This window comes from Echinops telfairi, unplaced genomic scaffold, assembly GCF_000313985.2.
Source record: "Echinops telfairi isolate 266 unplaced genomic scaffold, ASM31398v2 ScPeMD7_7469;HRSCAF=8507_1, whole genome shotgun sequence".
In the NCBI taxonomy this organism is placed as follows: domain Eukaryota; kingdom Metazoa; phylum Chordata; class Mammalia; order Afrosoricida; family Tenrecidae; genus Echinops; species Echinops telfairi.
This window is the reverse complement of record NW_022111373.1, coordinates 46,937,160-46,947,525: the sequence shown is the minus strand read 5'-3', so window position 1 is coordinate 46,947,525 and position 10,366 is coordinate 46,937,160.

Here is a 10,366-nt window from a genome sequence, read left to right as displayed (position 1 = left end):
GAGTGTGGGGGAGGGGGGAAATGAGGAGCTGATATTAAGGGTTCAAGCAGAAAGAAAATGTTTTGAAAAGGATGATGGCAGCATATGAGCAAATGTTCTTGACACAATGGATGTATATATGGATTGTGATAAGAGGTGTAAGAGCCCCCAATAAAATGATTTTGAAAAGAAAAGAATAAAAGAAGTAAAACTGGCTATTTGTAGACAATGTGATTTTATATATTGAGAATCCTAAGGGGTCCATAATATCATTGCTGGAAATAATAGAGGAGTTTAGTAGAGTAGCAAGATACATTATTAACAAGCAGAAATCAATTGATTTCTATATACCAGTGATTGGAACTCAGAAAAAGATATCAAAGAATCAGTACCATACACAATAGCCATGTAAGAGCTGAAATACTAGGAATAATACTAACCAATAAAAAATACTTGTATGAAGGAAATCACAGAACATTGCTAAAAGAAATCAAAAGGGATCTACACTAATGGAGGTGCATTACATGTTCATAGATCGGAAGGCTCAATATTGTGGAAAATCAGTCTTACCTACAGCAATATACAAATTCAATGCAATTCTGATCCAAATTCCTGCATCATTTTTCAAAGAAATGGAATAACAGATTAGCAACTTCATATAAAGTGGGGAAAAGCCCAGAATAGATAAATATTTCCTCAAGGAAAACAACAAATTTGGGGAGAGAGTGATTTTCCAGGTATTTGTTCACATAATGAAAATTATTGAATTTGTTGAATAAAGACTTTCATAGTACTTTGTAATTAATCTTTTTATTTCATCGGTGTCTGTTGTGTCTTCCCCTGCTTTATCCTTAAGTCTAGGTGGATGTCTGCTCCTTTTTCTCTGTTTAGTTTGCTAGCGGCTTGTCAATTCTGTTGATTCTTTCAAAGAACCAATTTCACGGTTTCTTTTCTTTTGTTGTTGAAGGGATTATGTTGTTTAAAAATTGTAGCAGCTAAAAATGCTGTCTTAAGGTGCTGACCATAATTCTCTATTCTTTTTCCATGTGTGCATTTATTGAAATAAAGTAATCTCTGATAACTGCTTTTTTTTCCTAACAGGTTTTGTATGTTGTACTGTCATTCTCATGAGCATCTAGGGACTTCCTAAATTCCTCTTTAATTCAGACTGCACTCATACATTTTTAAAATGTATTATTGTATCTCCAATATTTTGACTTTGTTTTTTTTGTTGTTGTTCTTTCTTTCATTGATTTCCAGCTTTATGGTGCTTTGGTCAGAGAAGATGGTTTGAATAATCTCTATATGTCTTATGCTATCTGCCATCAAAAGCTACTATACTGCCACAGTTGTCACAACAGCCTGGTACTGATATAATTATAGATGCTCATACTGATGGATCAGGACAGGAAACCCGGAAACAAAAGCATCCACATAGAGACCACTAGTTTTTTACAAAGCCCCCCCACCACCACCACCAAAAAAAAAAGAAAAAAGAAAAGAAAACATTAAATGGAAAGGTGATGAATTCTTCCAGAAATAGTGCTGGAAAAGTTGGATAATCACCTTCAGGAGAATGAAATAAGATCTATATATCACTCCAGGCACAAAAATTAATTCAAGGTGATCAAAGACCTAAATATAAAACCCAAAGCTATCAGCATCATCAATGAGAAAATTGGAACAACCTAGGAGCCCTTGTTTAGGGAATACACAGGCTATCAGAATAACAAAGGAAACACATTTCATGGAAGGTAAAATAGATGAGCGGAACATATTGAAAATAAAACACTTATGTACATCATAAGACTGCATTAAAGGGGTGAAAAGAGACCTACAGACTGAGAAAAGAGATTTAGTAAGGACATCACAAAGTACTAATTACTAAAATCTACAGAATTTACAAGCCTACAACAAGAAAACAAACTAGTAGTCCCTGAGAAGATAGGCAAAGGACCTGAACAGATGATTTACTTACACTGTTAGTAAATGTATAAGGAAATGTTCCTGGTTACTAGCCATCAAATGCAATTCAAACAGCCATGAGATAACACCTTACGCCTTTAACAGTAGCCCGATTTAAAACAAAGAAGCAAAAAACTGAGAACAAATGTTGGAGAGGGTGTAGTGAGATAGGAACTCATATCTATTGCTGGTGAATATATACAGTCACCGTGGAAAAATATATGCTATACCTAAAACAGATGGCAAATGAAATACCATATGATCCAGCAATAGTATTACTGGTCATATACCCCAAAGAAATAAGAAAAAGATCACTAACATACGTTTGCTTCTCCATGTGCATCACAGCTTTGGCCACAATAGCAAGAAGCTGGGAATGGCCTAAATTGACATCAATAGAGGAGTAGATAAAAACAACAACTGGTACATGCACACAATGGAATACTACACATCCCCCAGATAGCAATGAAACTATGAAATACCTCAGTACATGATGGAGGGATCCAGAAAACATTATGCTGAATGAAATTTTTCAAGCACTACTTTCTGTATGAGTCCACTGTCATAGGAACAGGCGACATATGGGGCATACGTTCCAGCTTGTAGAGCATCCAGTCTTCTGACTTTGGACTAGACAACCGGGTCAAGAGCCAAACCAGGACCAATGAACCACACATCATGTGTTCCAGATAAGTATATCTTAGGTCACTTGGTTGGAGAGGGAGGGATGCTGTCTGCTGAGTGGTTGCCATGTGGATGTGGAATAAGAAGCTTCCAGAGAGGGAGGCTGCTCTGTGAGAGTGATTACGCTTACTGATCAGGGAGCAGCACAGGAGAGGGGAGAGGGAATGGTCATGTTTGGGGGAACATAGGTACATGTTTGTTGGGGAGAGGGAAGGGAGGGCTTACCTCCAGGTGAGGGGAGGCATGACTGAGGATGCTTCGGGGGACTGGGCAACTTTGAACTGGGGCCACTTGGTGCCGGAAGTCCAGGTTGGGTATGTGGAACACTAGGACACTGAATCCTGCATTTTTTGGGGGGCACAGTATGCTCCATAGGCTGCATCAGTATGACCCCCTGTGGGAAATCCCCTGGGTTCACTGGACTCTACCTCAGACACACTTGTAACCTGAGAACATAGATCAGAAAACACACTGTATCTGAGGACGCAGAAGAGTAGTTGGTTGGGGAGAAACAAGGTTTTACTGCATTAATTCCCTATTAACTGTATTAAGATACATATTATTATGGCAATCCTGTGATAGACATTGTTTTATTTTGCCTATGCTTGTTCATATTAGGGTGTATCTCAGAAGTGTGTTGCCATAGGGGGGTCACCCTCTTTTTAATTAATTATTTTATTGGGAACTTTTATAGATGTCATAACATTCCATAATTCAAATGGATCAAGCGTAATTGTACAATTGCTACTACAATCAATTTCAAAAGATTTTCTTTCTTCTTGAACTCTTTGACATCAGCTCTCCCTTCGATTCTCTACCCTCCCCCTGCCAGGCACCCTTGTTGTTATTTTTTTATGTATTATTAACATTCTATTATATAATACACATAATATGTTATGTGATATATATGTGTTTATATTACTCATATCTTAGCCCATCTATGTATCCATTCACCTACAATTTTGTTATTTAGTACTCTCAAGTGGGTTATATGGTCAACATTGCCCTCAGGCCACCCACCCACCCCCTTCCTGTATCTTCAGGAAATTATTACTCCCTTTGCTGTTTCTGAAGGATCATCCATCCTGGCTTTTCTGCATTGAATGATCTTAATTATGCAAATGAACACACATAGGTCTAACAATACTAATGAACTGAAACATAAGTCTTTAAAGTGAGGGGAGGAAATGTGCTTTATCTGTCCTCTACCACATACTGGATTTACCCCTTCTGTGTGGCCCTTCTGAGAAGGACTGTCCTATTATCTTACAAGTGGGTTTGGGGTCTCCACTATATCCATGCCCCTTGACATGGATTTAGTTTTTTGAACTTCTTATATCAATTCCCATTGACACCTCATGGTCGCACAAGGTAGTGTGCTTCTTCCATGTGGGTTTTGTTGTTGCCTGACTAGATGGTTGCTTGTTTAACTAAAATTCTTTAAAAAGAGTTCATCCTCTCAACGTGTTATTTTTTATTTGATTTTTTTTTTTTTTTTTTAGTAAATGAAACCCAGTGATGTTGAGCCTATAGAAAAAACAAATAGAATAAGGGTTTGAGCATATACAGGGTTGGGGAAGATAAAATGGAGATGATTCAAGGAGTTCAGGTAGGAAAAGGAGACTGATTATGGCAGCAACTGTACAATTCTGTTTAATGTTATTGCACTATGTAATGATATGACATATGTATTAACTCCAAAATTACAGCAAATTAAAATGGGTGGGGGGCATAGATCCAGGAATGGGTTTAGGGTTTGTATTGAATCCTAGCTTTAACTTAAGAATAATTATTTTTTACATCATAGCCCTGCTTGATACTCTCTCAGGAAGGGCACACAGAAGATATGGGTGCTATAGCAAAATGTGGTGGAGAATTTAGACAGTTCCAGGCTATCAGGTAAAATAGACATCTGGGGTCTTAAAGATTTTTCTTCAAACAAGCAAACATCTATGTGAGATGTCAACTAAGTCCACATGGAAGAATCACACCATCATCAGTCATCGAAGGATTGGAATCCATATAATCTGAAGTTGAAGGAGGGATCAGTATCAGAGCCTAAACTGTGAGAATATGGTGTGTAGTAGGTGATGAATGAAAGCCCAAGATTCATTTGTGGGGCTACATGGGGTAAGCCTCCTGAGAAATGCCCCTATTTAAAATCGTGGGAAGGGAGGAAAGTGGTCACTAAAATGGAGTACTTAGGAGAGAGGAGTACAGAGGATCAAAGGCATAAATCTGACTTGAACAGTTAAACTTTGTCGGTAGATCCCCTATGATGCAGGCTGGACCTGATCTGGATTCCAAAATTTTCTGTATTTTTGGTTTGTATTGCTTTGTGTTTGTTGATCATTCATATTAGAGTGTATCTTCGAGGTGTTATATCCATGGAGGTTATCACCTTGTGTTATATATTTTTCTGTTTTTCAGTATATGAAACACAGGGTTGATGGACCAATGTGGACAGCAGATAGAATAAGGGGTGCAAGGGGAGGGGGATACAGTGGTGGTGGTGATGGGGTGGTGGTAAAAGGGAGATGAGGTCAAGTATTTCATACAGAAAAAATAGTGTTCTGAACCTAATTGTGGCAGCAATTGTACAATAATACTTGACACGAAGGAATATGGAATGATATGATATATGCAGCAAATCCCAACTAATAAATAAATAAATAATTGAATTTTTAGGTAGCTATGATTTTATGTTAATAGGGATGCATAGGGTGGAGTAAAAAACTCAGAAATTGAGGGTGAGAATAATTTCACAACTTGAATGCAATCAGTCACTGAATTATACATGTAGAATCTGAAACAGCATCTATTACTGTGTCTATTACCAATAATAACAAAATAAGTAAAATTTCTTTTAAATGTTAAAAAAAAGATTCTGATAATATGGTATCCTCAGGGAATAGAAGGAATCCCTGAAACTTAGTCAGCAGGTTTGCAACACAGAAATCCCTGAGTTTGCAGCTGACACCCTGTAGGAGAAAGGAGATAATACTGAATTTACAGTAATTCCAAAATGAGGCCGTCATGTGACCTCCAAGCTTGCAGCTGGTATGGGAGATCCTGTACACACTTGACCGATAGGGAACTGTGCCCTTTTCTCGTGAGGTCTAATTTAGTTCCTGGGAGCTCGGGGCAGAAGAAGTGACAACACTACAGCTGGTGTCAAAACAGATGTGAAGCAGCATTGAATTGGTTGATTAATACGCACAGCTTAGTGAGAAAGTGTTGGGATTTGATTATTATCCTTAGAGATGTAAGAAGCTTAGTTTTCCATGACATCTGCTAATACATAATCTTAAAATTTCCTCTCTAAATAAGTTCATTTTGTTTTCTCTGTCTTATTTTATTATTCGACTAATTAATTGTTACCTTTGTTATTTATTATATTTGCAATGCTCTGCTTTATTTTTTTAAATATGGCTAATAACTGGAAGATAAATATAATTTGTATAATCTGCCAATATCATGGAGCCGTGGAAGTGTAGTAGCTTACAGCAGTTTGACCTCATTGGCGACTCTACCAAAGAAAGATGAGGCTTTCAACTCTCTTGAAGATTTACAGCCTCAGTAAGCAGTTCTCTGATGCTCTCCAGGGTCCCTATGAGTCAGAATTGACTTGAGGCAAGTAGGTTTGTCAAAATCATGTAGAACCAAAGAAAGTGCCAAAAAGAATGGCCAAAATTAGAATGATACTAAAAATATTGTAAGATTAGATCTGAAGTAAACTTTTAAGAATTTATTTTCAACTACTTTTTTCTGGCCTTATAAGGTTGCTATGAGTTAGAATCATGGGAGTGAGTGGAGGGAATGTTTTTGCCACCATTCAGTTTGTCTCATTTTGATTTTTCTTTCATATTTTCTTATGATAGCATTTAGTTTTTTTGTTTTTCTCTCTTGCTAGACATCTGCACCCAAATGCACTTTCTCAGGTTTGTCTCTTTTAAATAACATTTTTTGTTCGTTTACCATCCATGGAACTAAGCTACCAACTTCAATACTGTCATATTTTCTTCAACTATTCTTTAACTATAGTATTCCTGAAAAGATATAGGGATAACCATGATTCTCGCATCTAGTTTGTAAAATGCTTACAAAGATAATGATTTTTTAAAATTTGAGGTATTCTTCAAATATTTCAAAGTCATAAAACAAGCCAAGATGTAGAATTGTCACAAATTGAAGGAGCCGTGGCAGATATGCTGAGTAAGTACAATATAATGTGGTATCTAAGATGAAATTTTGGAGCTGAAAAGGAAATTTGGGGGAGAAAAAAGCTGAGAAAGCCTGCAAAATCCCTGGAATTTAGTTAATCACAGTATATTAGCTTTGGTTGCTTACTTTACACAAATCTATCATAGTTATGCAAAATACTAAATTTTTAAAAATTAATCATTTTATTGGGGGGCTCTTATAGCTCTTATCACAATCCATACATTCATCCATTGTGTCAAGCACATTTTTACATTTATTGCCAGCAACATTTCCAAAACAATTTCTTTCTACTTGAGCCCTGAGTATCAGCTCCTCTTCCACACCCCGTCCATCCACCAGCATCCCACTCTCATGAATCCTTGATCAATTATATATTTTTAAATTCTCGATGAAGACTATTTGATGATTCTCTGTGCTGTCTTTGCAATGTTCTTGTAAATTTAAAATCATTGAAATAGAAAATTAAAATAAGAACAACAATAACTTCAAAATACTTGCCATGTTCTTCCTTTATGAGTAAGGCTTTTCACCAACATTCCTTCATGATAAACTGCCCGGGATGTCTGACTGTGCTCATTGGAAGGATTCAGATTTGGGTTCAATGGTATCACTCAATTATTTCAAAATGGTTGTCCTTCTCCTTCAGTATGATTATTGCTGTGGTCAAGGGTGGCCGCATCTTCTCCATCTCCTCTCTAATTACGACTTTATTCAAAGGCAATGGTATTAGATCCTCTACCTTACTCTGAGTAAACTAAGGTTGAGGGTAGGACTGTTTTTCTGTGTCTTACCCCAGGTTGTTTTCAGGCAAGGGCTGCTACATAAAGCTTTTTAAGAAACAAAACCATGTCCTCTCTTTATACAGGTTTCAAACTCTATAGGAACATTTGAGACTGGGACGATCCTGTTATATAATCTCTTTCTTTTCTTGGAGTCATGAAACTGCTACATGAAGTTTCATGTAAACTGTAAAGAAGTGTAAAGTGATCTTCTTGACTCTCATGGCTAGTTAGTACATTAGAGTAATTCTTAATTTTCTTTAATCTCACACACAATTCTATTCTATTATCATGAAAAAGCAATGAGTGCACATAGTTCTGAGTGGTTCAAGAATGACTGCTAAAAATTGTTGAGTGTTGCAGCAGACCAAAGATGAAATATCACATGGAGCTGATATTCAGCACTTCCCTTACCTAGTGCTAAGACTGCACTTCAAAACCCTCCTCTCTACTTAACAAATGTGTGCAAATAAATAGTAGGCTTTAGTAAGCACACTTTTAAATATAAATACACTTAAAAAGGAAGACTATACAACATTTACCTTATGAAAGGATTGTTTGTTTTCCCCCCTTTTGCTATATAGGACATAACCACTGTCATTTTCTTTTCTTTGTAAGGACTCTGGATATGCCTCTTCCTAGGAGGCATACATTCCATAAAAAACACACGTTATTTTCCACACACAACTAATGTCAATATGAAAGCCAGATGTGATTGGAAGCCCTTTAAACAGTTGAAAATACAATCATAGCACTGCCTTCTTCTAGATGATGAAAATTAATATGTTATTTATGTTCTATGTAGCTGCCTTTGGTGCCAAAATTTAAAGACTTTGAGGAGGGAAAATTTCAAAGAAATATTTTTTAAGTTGGAGGAAAGATGAGGGATCAGGAACATTAAAAATTCATAGATGTACAAAGTGCCTTTGGATTTGCTAATTGTTTTCAAAGATTTACATGTTATCTAGAGAAATAAAAAGTTATGAGCAATAATAAATTTTTATGTAATTAAAATAATTGATTTGGATCAGTAGCACTTATTCACCAGTAGGGATACTGTTGACTTTATGTAAAAGCAATAAATATTTTGCACTTAAATTAAAATGCTGCATTACATTACTTTTATCTGTGTTTACCCACTGGTTTCCTGATGTATAATTTTATGTCTTTGCGTTAAAACAGGGATGGGGCTGTGATGCCAGAAGCAGTTGCCCTATTTTTAAAACCTACACATTATTTCAAAGTATAACTTTGGCTTTACAACTATTTAATTCTGAGAAAATTGTAAAGTAAATTAATTAACAAGCTTTCAACTCTTCCTTAAAAGAAACAAACTAGAAACTACCTTTTTATTCCAATGTCTTCTTCCTTTGGTTCACATTCACATATTGGTGTTGTTGTTTTCATTTGTTTATGAACCACAACCTCCTAAAATGCATATATGTGATATATAGTTAAACACATACAAATAATTAAGATGATCTCCATATATTAGAATATAAAGACTCTAATGCTTTAGACTACAAAACACTGTTGTTGTGTGACATCAGTTGACTCTGAATCACAGCCACCTATGGGACAGAGCTGAACTAGCAGAGAGGGTTTCCACGCTGTAATCTTTGCAGAGGAATTCTAGCTCCTGAAGAGCACCTCTTAGGATTGAACAGTTGGATTTTAGGGTCACGGATAAACAATTATGCCAAAATGTTTATTCTTTTCCAGCTTAATTACTTAAATGTGAAAAATCACTAAAAAGACTGGACAACATTATGCCTTCTAATTATTTACAGCAGAGAAAGACCTTGGAAGGGTAATAAAAATGTTCATATATTGTGGAATGCCATGAGCAGAGCCACACGACACTGGTTTAAAGGTTAAAGAGAAACATTTTCTATGGGCATATCTCACAAGCAGACTCCTTTTATACTTATGTAACTAAGAGCTCATCCTCTGCCCTTTTTCCTCTCTGGAGCAACATAGAGAAAGATATTTTTCAGATCATAATAGATTTGAGAGGAGATATACCATTATATTATGTGATTGAAAAAATCTGATCATAATATTTTTAGAGATTCCAAATCTGTTTGATTTTCTTGCAGGTGTATTGACTATTGCACCCCCACCTCCCCAAAATTGTGCCTTTTGAACTAGATATAACATAAGTTTTGAAAGTAGATTCATTATAAGGATAATATAGGCTAAGCCATAGTCATTTTTCTCTTTTTATATAATCCATTTCCATGTATTTGGGAGAAAACATTATTTCACTGACTTCTTCCAACCTAATCATATGGATAATTATTTCCAAATTTTAAAGCCCATTACCTAAACTCAAAGTAATCAGGTAAATTGTGAAAAGGCCATTACTATGCATATGGTAAAAAGTTGGTATTTGTGTCTAAAGCTTGCCTGCCAATCAAATATGTTATGTATGCAGAACTAAGAACAATTAGCAAATCACTAGCATTTGGTATTTCCTACAAACTACAGTGAATATTTATTGTATGCTCATTTTGTGCCAAACATTGGGTTAGATAAGACTATGATTCTTGACTTACTAAGACTTATAGTCAAGTAGTTGAGAATAATTTCAACAATTAAATAAGAAAATATACTGAAAGAGCAGTATATGTCTTCCAAGTGTGAATATTTACCTTTAAACAGAAACTAAAATTAAAATACTCAAAACTAAAAGTTTAAAAAATTTATCACAGAAACACACACACACACACACA